The sequence below is a fragment of the Amblyomma maculatum genome, chromosome 11 (genome assembly GCF_055883805.1).
Source record: "Amblyomma maculatum isolate TAMU_Amacu chromosome 11, ASM5588380v1, whole genome shotgun sequence".
Taxonomy (NCBI): Eukaryota; Metazoa; Arthropoda; class Arachnida; order Ixodida; family Ixodidae; genus Amblyomma; species Amblyomma maculatum.
Window position 1 is genome coordinate 66,606,274 of NC_139354.1, and position 14,737 is coordinate 66,621,010.

At 48.8% G+C, this 14,737-nt stretch overlaps 1 pseudogene; it reads right to left on the minus strand.

The window, feature by feature from the left end:
- Positions 1 to 4,806: 4,806 nt before the first annotated feature.
- Positions 4,807 to 5,629, minus strand: LOC146174018 (uncharacterized; annotated as a pseudogene).
- Positions 5,630 to 14,737: the final 9,108 nt, after the last annotated feature.

Below are 14,737 nucleotides of genomic sequence, written 5' to 3' on the forward strand. Positions count from 1 at the left end.
ACAGAATGCATATACTCACTCTTTGGGTTTATTGTGCATGGTTCACTATGTACCTGTAACCAATAAGCAGGAACCATATACAGTTAGTCTTCCACGTGTCGATGTAAAACTGTCTGCCATCCAAAAGGTCAGAAAACCTTTGACACAGCACAAAAAAAAAGTTGTTTTTTTTTTATTTCTTCTTTAGGGGGATGGAGGGGGGCAGATGCGCAAAAGTATTTCTATGCAACAAGGAAAACTAGTTCACAAAAAATTCAGGAAGTTTGATTAGGCGCATGGGGTTGTTTTTTACAGAGAAGAAAAGTTTAGCTGAAAATACATGTGAGTTTTATTACAAATCCGTGCGTTAACTTGGATTCTCATAGTGAGAAATGTTGTAGTCGGGTCTTCAAGAGCGAGAAATACTCTCAAGTGGGTCTTTAAGAGTTCTGGATATGTTGGAACAAACGCGCAAAAGACTGGTGCCATTGGTGATCATAATATGTCTAAAATGTCTAAACGTCCCAAACGAGGTGTGAATGTGGCACGAAGAGTAGCCTCCGCCAAGGAGGAAGTGCGGCTAACTGCATCGCTGTGTTGAAATCTACCGACGCTGAACATTTTGGCACCAGGATCGATTGCTTAGGTAATAATTTCTACGATGCACAGAATGCGTGTTCCCCGCCGGGGTGGCGCAGTGGTTAGGGCGCTCGACCACTGTGCCCAAGGATGCGGGATCTAATCCCGGTTTCGGCGGCCGCTTGTCGATGGAGACGAAAAACAAGGCGTCCGTGTGCTGTGCGATGCCAGTGCACGTTAAAGAGCCCCACGTGGTCGAAATTTCCAGTGTCTAGCTTCCACTACTGTGTCGCTCATAGCCTGAGTCGTTAAACCCCACAAACGGAACGAACGAAAAATGGGTCGGAATTCTGGGACATCTTGCGTTTGACCGCTCACTTTGGGTCGATAAAATTAAAGCAAGTGAATGCATCTTTGTATGCGAAAAATTAGAGTGGAAGACGGCCAGCGGGTAGAAGAAGCATCAAACATTAGCACGGTGCAATTCTTACGTCGTAAAGTTCTAGGCTTCTGGAAGCATATAACTCACGCTACATGATTTGAACCTTTTCATGGCACCTTTTCAAGACGGTCACTAAATGAAGAGGTATTCATTTCGAATCAAGTTCACTGCCTCTGACATGAGAGGTCCGGGCGGGGGGGGGGGGGGGGGGATATATTAAAAGATCAGCAACATGTTGCAGAGTTTTACGTGATGATTATTCGTTCTTAGCATTTATTTGTCTTAGGAACAGCAAAAATAATGATATATATGAAAGAAACGAAACAAAATAAAGGGATGCTAAAAGTTAGTACAGGCGAAAAGTGCCCAAAAGTAATGTTCAGCGCAAAAGTACACATATATTGGTGTAGACCTACGCTCTACCCCAGAACCTATAGTGTCACCCGTAGGACATTAATTTGTTGGTAAAGTAATTTCTTCAACAAGTGCAATGATGTTAAAATGCCAGCAGAGTTGAGCCGGTGTGGCAGGTTGTCACACGTAATTAATTCGGTTAGTCTCAATGCAACACGAGGCTGCACACAGGCACGTGGAAAACAAAATAAAAGTGAAATTGATTAAATCGATTTATAACAGCTTTCGTTGATTCATGCTCTAAGCCTAGATGAAATTAATTTATAAAGCATATCCCACTGTTGTTTTCGCAAGTCCCAATGCTTCAAATAGCACCGAATCACCGAATATATTCCCAATAACGTTTTGGTAAGAATGAAAAAACTGCTACTCCGCTATTGATTCATCAGCATATATATGTTGCAAGTAAAACAAATTATGCACTTTCATTTCAAGTAGACACGTCCATGAATGAAAACTCACCATCTCCACGCTAAAGCCGGCTAGAAGCCATGCCAAAATCAAGCGTTTCTTCAAAAGGGGCTGGAAACCGTGGCAGCCAGTACAGACGGGTCCCATAACTTCGCGAAGGCACTCACCCTAAGGATAAAGGAACACAGCCCCGCCCACAGTAAGGTATTCTGCGTACGATTGGTCCCAATGTACGTCCCGAAGTCGTTACAGACTTCGTGGCCTCAGCTGCCTTCTGCTATGTCATTGTAGGTATTGCAGAATAAAAGGTAGAAAAGAACATACAGTATGGGCAAGCCTGCGGCTCGCAGAGATTGCGTTACTATGCAGACGCGCATATGGGTTCTACAAGACCGGCATCTAAGAAGGAAAATAGGGTCTTTTGTAAGCCTCGTTCACAGCTGCGAGTAGCCGAAAAACAATAGTATGGTTCTTTGGAAAATGGGCAATTAAAATCCTTGGGATGCGCCTAATATTATATTGCAGAAAATCAGCCACCAAACCGAGCGTTTCATTTCTTGAAAGCGATAAAGCGTTATTATCGCAGGGTATTGACATTTTTTTTTAAATCACCTTGACGCCAGCTAAATGTGTCTAGAGCATTTTACCGAAAGCATGGAGCAGAGGAGGAAAATAGTACTCTCTAACCAGATCCAGTGCGCCTGCCCATTGTTGCCAGTCCCGAGTGGGCTGTGCACTTACAAGCTTTATGTATGACTCTAGTGACCCTGCTCCCCTGTATTTTGAAGTATAAAAGACTGAAATATTTCCATAGTGCAGTTCCTAGTGCTGGGTCTAGTTCTTCACTCCCATGGCGCGCATATAGTGCTCAAGAATATTCTAGAGCACTGTAGCGCGCACGAAGTCACAAACACATCTCCATGCACAAAGCCAACACACCACCCGACTGATTCGCCGTAGAGCCAACCGCCCGGCTGGCTTACGCGAGCGAATTATACTTCGCCTCACCAAGGCTTACATTAAAGCCGCGCCACATATGCCCTCCCATACCTCCCCCTCAAACAAAAGGAGAGAGACCGGGTGAGCGCGCTGCAAAGAAGTTGCACGAAAGCGGCTGTACGACTTCGCCCAGCACATCTAACGCCCGACTTCTCAATATCCCATCTATCTAACTCGGCGGCTGGCCGCCTTCTATTATTCCAAATAAACTTAAAGGCCCACTGTCCACCCTCCGGTCAAAAATATTTTCTTCCCAGGTGACTGTAAGGCTTCGTCCCCAGAACGCAAGGCCTCAAAATGTTTTGAAAAGAGTAACTAATAATGCAGCTACAGCCACCGCAACCCTACTGAAAAAATTGTATGAGGCAATAAACTCAAATTTTCTCGGACAATCTCACTCAATTCGCATAAGAAATCACATAAAAATCGCATATAATTGTATTACATCTCATAGTTTCTTGTACATTATCATAAATTATACGAAATATTTTATGATAATGATGTCCACCGTATGAGAGTCTATGCGATTTGGTGAGATTTTGTGAGGTTATTGCTCGGTAGAACTTTTAGTTTTTCAGTAGCGAATCACCCGATTCTGTCGGGTATCTCTCCTCCCGTTCCCTCGCAAAGGTTTTTCACTCTCCTGCCCGGTCGTCTAGCCTCGGTGAGACAAATTCCCCTTCCTCCTCCGCGTTTGGCGGCAGACGGGAAGTGGCACTCCGCGTGCGCGAAAAAAAAAAAAAAAAAAAAAAAAAGAACGGGCGAGGGAGCGTGCGCCGCTGGTTTCACTCCGGCCGTGGCGAGGGGAAAGCTCACAGCGAGCGGTAGACACCCATCCTTCACCCTCAGACAGTGAGATGGACCAATGGATGTCGTTTTCGACTACGACGTCATCCTTGCGGCTCGTAGAGAAAGGAGGAAGCTGGTTTCCCGACGGGGAGGATTAGAGAGCTTTGATTTGTATTTTTGCTGCTTTTCGGCGCGCATATCGTTGTACCATTTTGCACAGACTATATCTGGTACCTGATCGAAACACTGGGCTCCTTTGCTTAAAAGGTCCCTCCCTGGACAGTGGCCTTTTAAATCCAGTTACACACCCTACTGATGGCGTCCCCCTTTCTCTTAACCTCCGCTCTAACCTCAACATACCTCCCATCCCTAAAAACATGCACCCTGAGCGAGACGAGGGCCGCAGAATAGAGTGCTCACGCCCTTCACAGACAGTGTAGCAAGGACCAAGAGGTGGCCTACTTGGACGCAGTGAAATATACGTCAGGCTCCCTTTGGTCCTGGCTTAAGCCGACAGTCAAGCAAAGGTGCTTACTTCCAACTCCATAATCACCAATTCACCACAGGCAGAAGAGGCAGCCATCGCGCTTGCTCTCATCTCTACATTTCTACATCTGCTACAAAAATACCTCTGGCTCCAAATTTCCCATTCTAAATTGCACCAATGGCTATATATCCTGCGCCACTGATGTTTATTACGCTTCTGGCAGCATCGGCACACCATAAATCTTATCTGGACGCCAGAACATGCCGGTCTCCCTGTCAACGAGGAGGCTAATTCTCCAGCCCGAGGTCTTACAGTCCGGGCCAGAGGAATGGAGCCCCCTTACAGGCCGGGAAGCGCCTTCTCTCCTTCCGTGATATTATCTCGTACTACCGTTCAGATAGCACAAAGTGGGCTATGAAGGATGGGCCCCGGTGGGTCCGATGTAGGCAATGCAGGACAGCCCCGGTGGGCTCAATGTGGGTGCTGCAGGAGGGGCCGACGTAGGCCTTAAGGGGGCTGTAGACAAAGCCCCGATGGGCCCCACTAGGGACCGATGCAGGCAGCCTTGTGGGGCTGCCCACATTTTTCCCGCATTGCCAAAAGTGCACATCCCGCCAACTCCCCTCGATGGTCCTACTTTGGACAGATTCAGGCAGCCGCTCTGGATGAATGTTTTGTTTTTTGTTTTGTTTTTTTTTTATTTCGGTTAGCCCCACAGTAATGACATAGCACCGATGCGGGTTCTATTTCTATTCTTATCGGTTTCGGAAACGCCGTCGAGGTTCCCGTCTGCTTGCTTCTTTTTTCGGCATGCTTTTTCAAAGTGGCCTAACTTTCGACAGAACCTACACCTTTCTTGTTGCGCTGGGCAACTGCTTCTCGGACGAGATGGTCCGGCGCAGAAACTACATCTGTTTTGGCGGTGAGCAGTCCTCTGTCTGCGTGTAAACGTGTTTCTACACGCCATTTTCTTACACTTTACCCCGGCGACGCAAGTGTCTGGGATCGCAATGTCGTCCCCTTTTAGCTCAGCTTGCTTTTTCTTCACCGTTTCGCTCGTACGCGCTTTTGCCAAATCACTGTTCAGCCCGAGATTCGGATCCATCTGCAGTTCTTTCGATAACGTATTGTCCCGTAGACCGGCTACGAACCGGTCTCTAATTAGGCGTTCTTTCATGTCCTTAAACTCGCATCGGCTAGCTTAAGCTCGGTTGCGAACTCTACTGTTTCGCCCAGCTGCTGGCTGCGCTGATTAAAGCGAGCACTCTCGTAGGCTGTATTCTTGGTGTGGACGAAGTAGCTATGAAACTTCGACTTTATGAAGCTGAGGTCCTTCATTTCTTCGTCTGAGACAATCGAAGAATCTCCCGCGATTTTCTGTTCATTGCATAAAGAGTCCTTATTTGAACTTCGTCTGGCTTCTCGTGTAGTCCGGACGCGAACCTCATCAACCCGAATTCATCCATCCATACAGGCCAGTACGCGTCCTTGTAGAAGTCGAAAGGCCTCCAAGGCTTCATTCCCGCCATTACGAAGCGTTGCTTGTCGCTTGCCTCCGGAACGCTTTGATGCAGTTGCTGGAGCGCTTGGATGCAGTTGCTGGTCGGTCGCCGGTTGACGGGGCTGCCGCGATGCTACGTCGGGGTCGGCTTTGACCCCACTTCTGACACCATTTCAGTTTTTAAAAAACTAATTGATTGATAGGAAGGGCAAGGCGGGGTAACTGTCTCACTTGTTTTCTGTGGACACCTTAACCGCGCGGTAAGGGAAGGCAGGAAGATGGGAGTGAAAGTGGAAAGAGAGAGAGAGAGAGAGAGGAGCAGTAGTGGAGGGCTACTGAGTAATTTCGAACACCTGGGGATATTTGACGTGCGCTGACATCGCACAGCACACGGACGCCTCCGTTTCAATGTCTTGCCCGATTTATTTATAGGAAGGGAAAGGCGCGGTAACTGTCTCACTTGTTTTCTGTGGACACCGCAACCGCGCCGTAAGGGAAGGCAGGAAGGTGGGAGTGAAAGTGGAAAGAGAGAGAGAGATGAGAGAGAGGAGCAGTAGTGGAGGGCTACGGAGTAATTTCGAACACCTGGGGATATTTAACGTGCACTGACATCGCACAGCACACGGACGCCTCCTTTTCAATGTCTTGCCCGATTTATTTATAGGAAGGGAAAGGCGCGGTAACTGTCTCACTTGTTTTCTGTGGACACCTTAACCGCGCCGTAAGGGAAGGCAGGAAGGTGGGAGTGAAAGTGGAAAGAGAGAGAGAGAGAGAGAGAGAGAGAGAGAGAGAGATGAGAGAGAGAGGAGCAGTAGTGGAGGGCTACGGAGTAATTTCGAACACCTGGGGATATTTAACGTGTGCTGACATCGCACAGCACACGGACGCCTCCGTTTCAATGTCTTGCCCGATTTATTTATAGGAAGGGAAAGGCGCGGTAACTGTCTCACTTGTTTTCTGTGGACACCGCAACCGCGCCGTAAGGGAAGGGAGGAAGGTGGGAGTGAAAGTGGAAAGAGAGAAATAGGAGCCGTAGTGGAGGGCTACAGAGTAATTTCGACCACCTGTGGATCTTTAACGTGCGCTGACATCGCACAGCACACGGACGTCTCTTCGTTTCGCCTCCATCGAAACGCAGCCGCCGAGGTCGGGTTCGAACCCGGGTGCTCAGGCACAGTAGTCGGGCGTCTTACCACTGCACCACCCCGGCGGGGTCAATGTCTTGCCTCCCGCTGCCTCGTGCAGACAGAAGAGAGCAAGTGGAGCAAAAAGAAGAGGGAGAGAAAGACGCGCGCCGCAACCCTAAGCGGCGGCGGGTGCCATGACGGCCTACAACAGATAAAAATTGGTGGCTGGCTAGACCCCGCCGCAAGCGGCGTTGCCCTACCGTCCCAGCCCCTGTAAGGCCAGTAACAACCCATTTAGACAGTTGCAATTCATCATCTGGTGTCTCCCCACTCGAAGCACCACTCGCGTCATCTAAAGAATTCGTGTTTCGTTTTTATTGCGAAGCAATACTACTTAAGCTACCACCTCAGCCCGTGCCATGCCGCGGCCGCATAGCCACGCTTCTTTCGCGTGACCTCGCTGCGTGACGTCATACCATCTGTGTAAAAACGGGGCCCCATCTCACGCCGTCGCATTGCGCGGCGCATAGCCACGGCCGCGGCCTCACTCCCGCTCTTCTCGTCAAGCCCATGAGAGGCCGCCTCCAGCCTATACGCTTCGGCAGGTTGCAAAGAGAAAGCATCAGCGAGCTACGGAGACAGAAGAAGAACTAGAAGAACGGATTTCCAAGCGACGAGCTCAAGATGCAGCCAAGCGAGAAAAACGCTCAGCGTCTTCGGCAGCAGAATCAACGGCAGAAGCAAGTGAGGAAGTTATAGGTTTGGCCGACAGTGTGGAATGTGCGTCTCCTTCCAGCACTACTAGTTCGGAACGCAGCCAAACGGGAGCGACGTGCCAAGAACCTCCGGAGCAGCGGCAGCAGCGACCCGAGAAGGAACCCTCGACTCCAGATATTCCCTTGAACTATACCAACTGCAACCAGTGTCAACAACTCAGTGCGGAAGCAGTTTAGACTTAATCATCTACAGACCTTCTGACGAATATGCGATAAGTGATGTGCAGAACAAGAGTCATTTCTTCACAGATCACCGAAGCATATTTATAGGTTTGAATAAAAGATTAATTGAGTAACATGTGTGTGTCGTTATTCTGGTCTGTGCATGTTTACCCATGCCAAGCATAGCAAAAACATAGCACAGCCAAGAGTATCACCGTAGCCATACTGCATCTGTAGCTAGGTGACACTGCTCAGAGGACCCTACCGTTGAGGGATTGGAATCACGCAGCCATACTAGCATAAGCATAACCAGAGCATCACCACAAGCGGTACAATAGCAGAACCCACGTATTGCTTCGCAATTACCAGGCTTAACCAAGCTAAGCCATAGCCAATATTTTTTATTCTTCGTTGAAATTATGGGCCAGGAAGAAATAGAAATATCAGCCTTTGTAAACTCTTTGGGTAGCATCATTAGTGTTTTGCATACGAGTGATATTATCGCTTAAAATACAGTTGACGCCTTCTTTTTGATGAGAACGGAAAGTTTTCTCCTCACCGAGATTTGTCGCTTTTTCTTTTTATTTTTGTTAAAGTTTACTCTAGATCTCAAAAATATCTAAACTCCGTGTCAATGAGTGTGTTTGAATCTACAATGCATCCTGGCCAATGCCATGCCGTGCATATTTGCAATGCGCCTTTTTGGAGGCATTGACATATGTGCCGTTACGAATGTCGCTATCATCATCATCAGCGAGAGGAGGACGGCGCGAAACGCAGGAATGGGCTTACTATAGTGCCTAGAATATATTCTAGGCACTATAGGCTTACGGTGTCTAGATGGGTAGGTGTGCCGACCGGCGGGGGTAACGCGTGCCTTTTCTTCATGACGCCGCAGTGGCGCCACCAGCGAAAGCCCGGTTCATGACCGTTTCCCCCGGCCGTCGCCACGCATGACAGAAAGCGACTCGCTTCACTTTTTTCCAAGTGCAATGAGTTTATTGCAAACAAGCTGTCTTACTGGTGTCCCTTTCCTTCATGCCGTTGTGCTCACTGATTCTCAAAACGCCTGTCGCAACTTCAATTACGGATTAATTCATAAGTCAGGGTTGTCATTGCTAACTAAGCACCCACCCAACCAAGCATCAATCATCTGGTTTCCCGGTCACCTGGAACTACCAGGAGGAAACGAAGCCGCTCACAGGCATGCCCGAGCTCCTCTATACCGGGCGTCTCCCCCTGATGACCATAAAGGGTGCCGTGACCTGATAGGTTTAGCAGTGTATGCTGACAATCTCGCGCCATACAGAACAGCCAGAAAGGAGTACCCAACACCACACAAATCCCTCAATAAGTTAGAAGAGAACATCCTTAGGAGACTACAAACCAACACATACCCAACACCAGCTAAATTACACCTGTGGTACCCTACACTATACTCTCCGCAGTGCCCACACTGTGGAGAGGTAGCTAACCTCTACAATATGGTGTGGGCATGCCAATTTAATCCCTTAGTTGACCCCATTCCCAACCCCTCGGAGGAGCAGTGGGAGGCTATTCTGCTCAGCGATGATCCTGACCGTCAGCACTGGCTGGTGGGGAGGGCCAGCGCAGCGGCAGCAGCCAATGGACTACCGGACTAGGCGGCCCACCCACATGTTCTGAGAATACTGAATAAATAAAGATGTTTTCAATCAATCAATCAATGTCTTACTGGAATAGGGAAGGGATGTAAACATATTACAAAGGCAGGGGAGCCGAGTTAAGGCTGCTTTTTTTTACGTACAGCGTGTTTGCTGCGTTCCCGATTTTTCAGGCAAGCTCCAAACACCGTTATGTCACTTCCTCGTTCTTAATTTTTTTTTCATTAAATGTTCCACGCCATCACAAGGCAACGCGAATATATATTAAGACAGTGCTCAGCTGTGATTTATGCGTGTGCATGGGCGTAAGCGGACCTTGCGAATAAATAAAATAAAAAGAGTGCATAAGCTTGTATTGCAAAACGGTATCTTCTAGCTGAATTTTTGAAAGTGCAATAAATAACATGCACACATTAGTGTTTTTGAGTCAGTGAAGTAACACACCCCAAAATCGTGCCTATGCGTTCAAAGCACGCGTCTCGATTTCAGGTGTTTTCTTTTTTTTTTTTTCGCGCGTTTTCACGGGCCAGGTTCTTGCTCTTGACCAAGAAGTGGAGGCGCATGATAGAGTAAAACTTTACGACGCTGTTAGTGATCTCAATCTTATGCTCCTCACAACCGATCATAGGCGGAGGTTTGAGCTGCAGAAAAGAGGCGAAGTCTGCGAGACTTTCTCGCCTCAGTTCAGTGACTGTGAAGCAGTGACTGAAGGTCTCCTCGAGAGATGTCACGAGACTGTTCAAAGCATCAGATGGGAATATTAAGTTCCCCATGCTTACGTGGGCTGTGAGAGCGGCCACAGGCGGAAGGGGAACTTCTGGCGATGCCAGCAAAACAGTGGCACAATCGGCACATTTAGTCTTTGAAAGAAACTTTCGCGCCACGTATCCTGCCAAATAGAAAATCAGCCGCGAATCACTTTTTCCTACCGCCAGGCTGCTGTGGTCGTTGTTAAGCTGGCAAGCGCTGAGCATTTCGTGTGCCGCCTGCACATTCCCTATGTCCAGTAAGTCGTCCACATACCTCTGCTGGGTCTCTGCTTTTGCTATGACATCATCGGTGTCAAGCAAGCTGCTTAGTAGACCGGGCGAAACATTCCCATGATCATGACTTGGCCAAGTTCATGAACTCCAGAGTGTTTATGGAGATCAAGAACTGAACGGGGGTTGGATGGTCGTTACTTCCTGTCATTTGTCGCAAAACCCCAAACAGTTGCTCCAAGATGTATTGGCTTAGTCTGGCGGTCATTAAGTACCTGTAGCCTATTTTGGACGACAGATAATCCAAGAGGGAAAGAGCGCTCGACAGCGTGACTCGGAGGCCTTCTGCAGTGCTCCCTGATAAGAATCCCTCCTTCTGAGCACAGCGTTGCCACTCATCAAGATAGGTGAGGAAGTCACGAAGTCGCCGAGCTTTCGCTGAGTTCGGACGGAGGGCGGCAGCTGGAAATCTTGAAGTCATGATGCTGATGATCTCCTGCATCAATTTGACAAGTTCATCGGTCGCGTAAACTGAACCCTGGTTGTGCTCAATCTGCTGTCTATACGTGAAAAGACCACGCCGGACATCATCAGAGAACAAGCGAAACGCATAATTTACGCGCATCTTCTCGAAAGTGTCGGGCCTTACAACAGCTTTGTGCACCCTGGGCATATTGCCTTCAAGCCGACATGGCTACGTTGATCTAGCTGCCATGCGGCATCAACGTGACTGATGGATGCCATGCAATGAGGAGTTGTTAAAGGGTGCTGGAGCAAGCTGTTTCTTACATTCTTCACCAAATGGGGAAAATCGGAGACGAAGTGCAAGGAGCGGTTCTTGTCCACAGGGTGCGGCGACTTGCAGACAACTTGTCCTGCTTTCCCAGAAATTCCAAAAATACGCCACATCGAACGATTCCAGCTAGCAGCGTCTGTTGTTATGAAATCCACAAAAAGTGAGGCGTTTTCTGCCATTATCGCACCCTCCACCGTAATTTTTACCAGCACATCAGCTTTCACATTCCCCTTCGAGGCGGAAACGCCAAGCACCTGGTGCCACTTTCCCGTGAATGGTTGGAAGAGAACAACTAGGGCGTGATCCGCCAATTCTGAGCTGGAGCTAGATGAAAGTTTTTCGAGGTCCACCAAACCGTTCACTTTTCCAAGTAGTGACTGACTGTCAGGTTCTCGGAAAGTTTAATTTCATCCATCATAATGCCGCCATGACGTTGCTGCTCCGTCATGCATATGCATTTTTCCTTCAAGGCAGCAAACACCCGTTTGTTGAAGCCGAATCCGCTTCGAAATCCGCGCAGGTACCGTTGGAGACACGTTCTGCCGGGCAGCAGCATGATCTTCTCCTTGCGCAGGTGCTCATAAAGCCGTTTGCTCCTCATCCGCATTATCAAGCATTCGAGCAGCCACTCGCGCTTGTACTTAAAACCCTTCGTGCTTTTCCGCTTTGAAGCATTTAAACAGGCCATGACTTGTGACTGTTGTCTTACTGGCAAATTTTCTATTCTTGACATGAGCGCGCAGCTTTCTAGTTTTGAGTTCTTCCTCCTCATCTCTTCCAGTTTTGTCTCAAGAGTAAACATATTTCGCTTCAGTCTCTTGAACTTTGCGGTTACAAGCTTTCTCTTCTTTTCGCGCTCCCTCGACCTCCGGTCCTTTGTTCTTTTGTACGACAGCTGATTTAGGAGCAACTTTTTTGCGTATCGGCAACGCAAACAGGAGTCTCCTTGACTTGTGGCGATGCCGACGCATTTGGAGCTGAATGTTGTGTTTCCGTGGATTCTTATATTCTTGGAGTTCGCGAGGACGGTGTCAAGTTGGTCATTGCATTTTATGCCCTGACATGGAATCATGGCATCCACGTCAGCCAAAAGGTCCCCAACCTGTTCACGAGTTTCCAAATCCAGCTTCTGTGTTACGGCGCCTTGCACGGACACGGTGGCTCGCAGTTTTGACGCCCAGTGCTCCAGGAGTATTACTTTCACCAGAACGATGCTCTGTCCGCTTTTTCTGCATGTCGAGAACGCAGAGGCGCCAGAATCTTCAATAGAGTGATGTGTCCAGCCGCTGTGGGATACCGTGCAGGTAGTGAAGTCAATGTCAACCGGACGAGGTGACACTTCAGTTACAGACGTAGAGATACCTTCACTGGAGCTTGAAGGTACTGGATCGTCCGGCACTGCCTCAAGGTCGTGGCTGTCATTTCTGACAGCCTTGGTTGGGCGGCAGCCTGTGGAATTCTTCGTCTTTCGTTTCGCGGTCACCTTTCTTGACAGGTAAGCAGGAGCATCGGGCAGGGCAGAAGGCACAGCATCTTTCGTCAATCGTGGGTGAGAACGTGGGAGGCTAACAACGTTGCCTTCTATCATATATTTGTAATCCCGTTCGATACACTCTTGGTCAAAATGACGCTCACACACAACGGAGTGTGGCTGCAACCTCTTGTCGGCACGATGAAGAGCAAGCTCCCACTTTTTGAATAGTTCGGGATCCCGCGGCGCCGAAAACAGCGAGACTTCCAGTCCTTTTCTCGATGACTTGTAGCCGGATTTGCAGAAGGGTGCGACACAAGTTGTGTCCTTTTTGGTCTTCATTCCGATCACTTCTCACAAAAAGCGCAGCGCCTGCTCCGCTACGGCGCTTGCATGTGGACGATGACAGACAGCAAACAGACGAGAAAACAGGTAGCTAGTGTCGTCTGTTTATTGTTTCAATGCCAGACCGCAAAAGTCTCAGTTTCATCTACTATTTTGACTGATAACGCAAGTAATAAGTAATGTTTTTAAACAAAAATGAGGTTAACAAAACGCGCGATGCGATTGAGACAAGTAGCAGACGATCAGCCGGTGAGCACCGGGCGGAGAACAGCAGCGCCAGTTTCGTCGTCATGAAGCGGAGGCACGCGGAACTACGCTTTGTGCCCTGCCGGTCGGCACACCTACCCATCTAGCCACCGTAATGGGCTCCAAAGGGGTTCGCTCTAAATCACGGTGGAAGAAAGAGCTCTAAATATCCTAGTGGCGCCAACGGAGAGGCGCAGGCGTGCTCTTTGGCGTAGAAACCACGAGATGGCGCCACTGCAACGTCTTCTAGCGGCGGCATTGATGCTGCTTCAGACACTTGTGAGTGTTTCTCTGTGTCGTTGCCCCACGGTTGTGCATTTATGCTTCTTTAGTAAATAATCCTGAATGCCGCTGGCTTTAACTAGCTTCAGTGTAAATAAGCATTTTTCTCGCACCTTGGCGTTCTGAGAAGTTCAGAAGCGGTGAAAAATTGCGTCTTTCTGTGGTGTCTGCTACCATGAAGGGGCGGTGCGAAATGTTTGATTTGTTGATAGATGTCTGTTATTTACATGCACCTCTTAGGCAAAATTTGTTTACCTGCGAACAATATTCTAGTTTACTATACGTGCGCATATGGTGAACTATATACACCCTTACGATTCATCTGTCCGCGCACCTACGCTCATGAACATTTAGGAATTGTTTTTTGAAATGGCTCAGCGGCCTCCGAAACGCAATTGATTCACTTTTACCCAGGATGAAAAATATTCCGAACCCAATTTCCGGCAAGTCTTACTTGTAGCGTGTGCATGACGTTGCTTCGCACAGAAAGGTAAGAGGTCAGGTAGGAGTGTATACGCACCGCACCAGGTGCCAGAGACGGTATTCCACGAAGAATTCGCACTTCAGAGCTGTTTATCACGTGCACGTAGTCTAGAAATATGCATTCGGGCTCAAAGTGGCGCTTGCAGACCAAAGGTTCTGTCAGTAGTTTGTACTCCCTATGAAGATTGCGCTCCCACCTTTTCCTGAGGTCATCTTCTCTAGGAGCGGAAAAAAAAGACGCCGACAGCCCGGCGCAAAACAAATGAGAGTCCGTCTTCCTCTTTGACATCGTGCCACTCATTGCGGGCTACACAGCACTAGAATCAGACCGACAGCACACAAGAGACGATTTATTATTGATAAAGCATTACTTCGCTATGATCACAGCTTTCTGTCCGCAGACCGGTTGCACAGGCCGAGTACGCAGGCCGCGTACGCATGCCGAATCCGCAAGCTGGCTGCGTAAGCATGCCGCGTCCGTTCCGACTGCCTTCAGCAGCACGGAGGCAGCGGTTTGGGGTTAGTAAAAGGCGCGGCAGCGCCCCTTGCGGGAGGCGAGCCGTTTTGCTTCAGCCGTTCCGTTGGCGCGCGCCTTCGTTCGGGCCACTAGGTGAGTATTCTAGTTCACTATAGCTCTAAAATCCTGTGACAGAGACGACCGAACATATTGTGTTGACTTGCCAAGTGCTCATGCCATGTCAGCCTAGCGGGTCAACTTTTCCGCAGTTGCTGGGATTCACGTCTCGACAGCCGCAAGGAGACGCTGCGGTGAACAGTGATGCGACGCAGCGGGATGAGACTGCTGTGGCTGTGAAGACAACCAAA